Source organism: Apis dorsata, unplaced genomic scaffold (genome assembly GCF_000469605.1).
Source record: "Apis dorsata unplaced genomic scaffold, Apis dorsata 1.3 scaffold_29, whole genome shotgun sequence".
NCBI lineage: Eukaryota > Metazoa > Arthropoda > Insecta > Hymenoptera > Apidae > Apis > Apis dorsata.
In genome coordinates this window covers 694,895-701,051 of record NW_006263331.1, presented here as the reverse complement: position 1 = coordinate 701,051, position 6,157 = coordinate 694,895, and the positions used below count along the sequence as shown (strand labels likewise).

Genomic DNA, 6,157 nt, shown 5'->3' with positions numbered 1-6,157 from the left:
GCTTCTCTTTCTTTTTTCTTTTCTTTTTTTAAATAAGATTATTAATTATAATTATTATATTAATTAATTAATATTTTAATGTATAAAAATAAGATATATACATTAATATAATAATATATAAAATAATTATAATTATTATATTAATTAATTAATAATTTAATGTATAAAAATAAGATTGTTAATTTATTAATTTATTATTAATTTAGTATTCTCTTTCTTTTTCTTTTCTTTTTTTTTTTTTTACATAGATTATATCGTTTGTTTGCATTTTGATGTCACGAGTTTGATATACGATCAATTGTTGTATTTTCCACGAGGTCGTTGCTCCGTTTTATTATCATAAATCACTTACTTCGTCTACCGTTCAAGTCTGTTTCATTATTCGATAATCGTTACCGTCAATCAATCTCCGATCTTTTACGATCTTATTAAATTATGGTGATTAGCGGTTGGATACGGCAAACTCACCGTATTATGCCAACTAAGGAAGGATAATAATTGCTGTGAACGATCCGCGCAAGTTGAAGAGAATTTTCGAGGATGCGTAATTAATCGTGGGAGGAAAAAAAAAAAAAAAAAAAGAAAAGAAAAAGAAAGAAGAAATTTTATAATATAGATATGTATAGAAAGAAATTCTGTGTCGAGAGAAAAATTTGTAATTGGTCCGGATCGATTATCGTGTATATATATATGTACGTACAAGGGATGCATGAAATGAGATCACGTATTCGACTCGAATCAATTAGAAAGTGCAGAGCATACGATTTCGAGGATCCTCGTATCAGTCGATTCTCGGTTATTTCATCATCGAATACGTGTTTAATATGTTGTTTGTGCAGCAACAATAACAAAAACACTGAGAATCTGTGCAATCGAAATGCAAATTCAATCAAGACTTCCATTCTATGAAAACTTTCGTTCAACGATATTTGTTCGAGATTAATTCATCTTAAAACGTTTCCGATTCTCTCGAAACTTTTTCTACGTTTTATATATAATACTTCTCTATCGATGTAACAATAGATGAAAAACTTGAATTTTCAGTTCGACTAAAAGTTTCGTTTTATTTGAATTGATCTTCCAATTGATAAAAGTAACAATGGTTCTTTATGCACCGATAGTTCTATAAGTGCAATTTTTTTATTAAACTGTGTAACGAATGGATTTATTTTTAAATTTTCACTCGCACAAAGCAGAAAATTTATTTTTATCCATCTAATGGATACTGGAATCCATAAAAATATTTTCTTATAACATTTATAAAATCGAAATTACTTCTTCATTAATCCGATGGATCTCAAATCTATTAAAAAAATATTATCAAATTGCTCGATACAAATTCGCTCCGTTAATTATTCGACCTCGTTACTCGATTAATTATATCCATAATCTCTAATAATCGACGAGCCTCGAGTTCCAAACAACTGTTTCAATGATCGATTTTAAACGATGGAAGGACTCGTGAAATCGCAAGCAACGATAGTTTCTTCTGTACCAACGATTCGATAAATTTTACATCGAGAAATCTGTTCCATTGCAAGAAATTGATTTACATTCATAAATCCAAAACCAGTCTCTCAATCCAATTAAATCCGATTAAAAAAATTTAATTATAAATTATAAATTAAATATTATATATAATTTATTTTATTATATATATTATATATAATCATAAATTAAATATTAAAAAAATATAATTTCTTCGACATCGAATCTATAGAAAAAAAAAAAATAAGAAAAATACGCGATATTATCAAATTGCTCGATAGAAATTCGTTCCGTTAATTATTCGACCTGATTACCGAAATAATTGTATCGGTAGCGTCTAATCATCGACGAGGTTCGAATTTCCGGCGACCAAAAGTTTCGTTTAATTGGCCTCGAGCGAGGAAGGAGAGATCGCGATAACATAACCTCACTCCAACTGGCGCGTGCGCTATTGAAAGCGTTTTATCGGTGGCATGTATCACGAGTAATCCCAATGCACAGTGTTGCGCCCGGCCGATGAACGCAATTAGCAAGAACGCAGGGCAAAGCAAGTATGCGGCAGCTGGCTTTGCCACGAGTGGATACGTACAATATGCCGGACCTGCTTGTTCCTGCTTGTAACTGTTAATCGGGCCATAATCCCCCGTCCAGGATCCGCTAATCGACGTTAAATTAAAACGCTGCTTGTCAAACATGCCAGCCTCCATTCGATAATCCCTGCACGATCCAAAGCCTCGTTGATTCGCCTATCGGAATCTGCCAACTTATCCTGTCTTCCATCCTCCCCAAAATTCCCTAGAAGCCCTCTAACCGCAAACGAGAAATAACTAACTGTACTAATTTAATCGGCTTCGAGAACGTTTCGAGTAAATCAATTTGCGTGAAAATTTGTTCAATCATAATGTTCTTCTTATTAAATGGAATTTTGTAGATAAGTTTTTAGAAAATTTGAATTTCCAATTTGACATTTTGATATGGGTAATATTGTTACGCGTTTTTTTAACGCGAATGAACGGCAGATTGATAATTATTACGGTAATTTGCATTTATCGAATTGTCGTTTGTATTTTATGTAGAAAATACGATTCTATATGTGTGAATTTTCGATCATTTAATTTGTTTCCTCGTAATTTTTAAATCGTGCCATTCTTTTCAACGATCCAATTTTAAAATTATTTAAATCTCGTGTACGTAATATTTTATACTTTATTCGTGAGAATAAAGCACAATAATGGATTGTAAAATGAATTTGTCATGGTTCAATAAGAATTATACTTCTTACCAGATATCTTACCAGTATTGGCCGACGATATTGAAAAAATCGATTGAACCTTTTAATTACCGGAATTAATCAACTTTCTGATTTTAATATCAAAAATGAATATTATTCGGTTTGCGAGCTATTGATTACTGCCTTCGGGCTTTTCATAAAAATGATGTAAAATTTTCCCAACGAGAAAATTTGCAATTCGAATTTTTCTTCTAAAATTCTTTTTTCTTCTCTTTTAGAAATGATTCTCCTTTTTTTCTTTTTTTACGAATCATATCCGCAAGAAAGAAAAAAAAAAATAAATAAATAAATCGACGTTATTTCAATTTGCAAACAGATATATTTCGCGATATTTTCACGCGTAAATTATTTTCATTTTGTATAATATTTTTAATTTAATTTAATTTAATTTAATTTAATTTTTTTTTTTAGCTCTCATCTTTCTTCTCTTCTCCGCGTTATCCCGATAACACGTACACGCGTACACACGCGCACGCACACACTCTCGATTCACATGGATCGACCGATACCGATAAATACGCGCGAATGCCACACGTTGTTAATAAATGCGAGGGTGAGAAAATTGATCGAGCCGCGTTATCAATGCGTGCATTGCAAAACGCCATTGGAAATATCAAGGTTTCAACTGTGAATTCGATGGATTTTTCATTGAAAAAGCTCAATTTCATCGATGCAGTTTCCCTCAAAGCTGCCAAGTTTAAATCAAACAAAGCGTAATTAATTGTCACGAATTAAAATCCCGTGTTGCTCGAAAGGGGAAGGCAACTTTCGTAAAATTACACGTGGATTTTTTTTTCTCGTCGAGAAAAAAGAAAATCGACTTATCATCGATACTTTCAAAGTTGTATATTAACAAAGTTGTATAATTATATTATTTGTCTCGAAAAAAAAATTTTCACTCGCAGCGTGGTTAAATTTTTATTACGAATTAAATTGCAAGCTTGCTTAAATTTTCTCCACAGTTTTTATCGCTGCATCCGAAGAAGACGGAATTAAAATTAGAGAGAATGTAACTGATGTGCGCTACCAAAAGTTTATAATCGTAACAAAATTTAAATATCCACAAAAATAAAAAAGAAAAGAAAAAAAATAGAAAATTCTCTGCCAAAAGTTCCTGCGATAGTATTTCATATCGTCTAATATAATGGACATAATATTAGACGAAAAATCCATTGAAATGATCCATTTAAAATATCAATTTTCGAATTCAATGATGGGATCGAGGGAAGGAAGAATCGATTCGTATTCAAAAAAAAAAAAAGGATACGTCGATTGGTCAGATGGTAAAATACAGGTGCGGGTGGAGAAAGAAAACAAGGGGATTAATGGAAAGGGGGATATGAATGAGAGAGTCGAATTAAGGAAGGATAAATTTATCGAGGGAGTGGCGTGCGGGATTAAACTTTGATTAAACGTGAAACGAAAGAAAGTTGGCGCGAATGAGGGAAAGGGTGAAAACGTTAATCATTTTAAACGTCCCGCGAACGAGACCCTCTCCTCTTCGTTGGAGAATCGGTGTCTCCTCTTTGAGAGAAATAAAAAAAAAAGAAAAAAAGAAAAAAAGAATGGACATATCGCGATTACCATAAAAATGGCGAAGTTCGCTTGTACATTTTTGACAAAGCTGGCTTTTTTACTTTTTTCTTTTTTTACAATTTTTACAATGACACTCTGTCCTGGATAGTTCTGGACGATGACAAATTGTCGTGAACGAATTGTTGTGTCAAAAATTTCGTTTAGTTTGCTTTTTGTCGATCGTGTGTCACCGATTCGTGTATTCATGTTCCACAAACAGTTTTATGATGAATAAAAATTTTTATACTGTTCGCTTTATTAAGGGAACCTTTATATCTCGATACTTGAAATTCTCTTGTTATTTAAAATAAAAAAAAAATCGAAGGGGTGAGAACAATTTGGACGGATTAGAAAATTTTTTCTTGTTCAGATTGAAGATGGAAAGAGGATGGAAAGAATTTATATTTCATTCTTATCGGCAAGTGAAACAGTAACTCGATCATAAAGACTGTTTTACTTACGCTCTGTTATTTCGTTAATAACTGTTGACAAAGTTGGAACGAAAGTTTTTCGAAATTACTCCAAGGATCTCCAGTTAACTGATATTTTTGGGACATGTGTATAGTAGAAAATTAAATTCTTCTAAATTTTGAAGTTTAAGTCAATGGAAGGATTTTGGACGACATCAAGACAGGAAACGATTGTAAGAAGATACTGTTTAAATACTTTATCGCTCTTCCTTGAACGTCAAGGAAGGCTTTAAAAACCAAAGCATTTGAAGGAAACAAAAAAAAAAAAAAGAAGAAAAACAAAAAAAGCGTTGTAGAATTTAAATTTCACTGAAATTCTTTTTTATAATTTTATCATCGAATGTTGCCGATAACATCGTTATTTCATAATTGATATCTATTTGCTTTTCTTCGATACACACACTTCGAATATTTTGTAAACAGATACGCGCATAATTACACGTATAATTAAATATATTCGTTCAGCTAAATCCGTACATTTTATTTATCATTTTCACTGCCCCAACGAGAAGATTTTCACAATTATTCCCTTTGAAAATTCGCGCCTTTCGTGATAGAAAGAATATTCCGTTTCGTTTTAAATTTCATATATCTCTCGATTCGATCGAATTGGAATTCGAAGGAAAGGAAGATCATTCCTTCTCCCTTTGAAACGTTTCCAACGTAATAAAACGTTGTTTCGTACGCTTTACTTTCAATTCTTATTTCTATGCACGATTTCTATTCCTATTTCCAACTCTTACATTCGATTACTAAAAATTCCCTTCCCCCGTGTAATTCTCGTACCGATCGTTTCTAACCATTTCTCGATAATAGAATTCTAAAAATCTCAAAAAAGTTTTCGAATATCGATGTAATGTAGATGAAAGTTAATCAAAATTCGAGTAGATTTGGAAATGCCTCGAAGATGATAGAATTTAAAAAAAAAAAAAAAATCTCGAAAATGTAAATCGATATCGATGTATTATAACGTAAATGAGTCAAAATTCGAGTAGATTTGAAAATGATTCGAAGATGAATTCTAAAAAAAAAAATCTCGAAAATGTGTAAAATTTCGAATATCGATGTAATGTAGATGAAAGTTAAGCAAAATTCGAGTAGATTTGAAAATGACTCGAAGATGATAGAATTCTAAAAAAAAAAATCTCGAAAATGTGTAAAGTTTCGAATATCGAGTAAATGTAAATGGAGATAAAAGTTAATCAAAATTCGAGTAAATTTGAAAATGACTCGAAGATGATAGAATTCTAAAAAAAAAAATCTCGAAAATGTGTAAAGTTTCGAATATCGAGTAAATGTAAATGTAGATAAAAGTTAATCAAAATTCGAGTAA

At 31.3% G+C, this 6,157-nt stretch overlaps 1 long non-coding RNA gene across 1 annotated transcript; it reads right to left on the bottom strand.

Annotated features, from left to right (window-relative positions):
* Positions 1 to 248: 248 nt before the first annotated feature.
* Positions 249 to 1,301, bottom strand: LOC116185923. The gene is made up of 2 exons (XR_004150825.1): positions 697 to 1,301; positions 249 to 481 (listed from the first exon to the last, which is right to left on the bottom strand). It is a non-coding gene; the product is annotated as an uncharacterized LOC116185923 (long non-coding RNA).
* Positions 1,302 to 6,157: the final 4,856 nt, after the last annotated feature.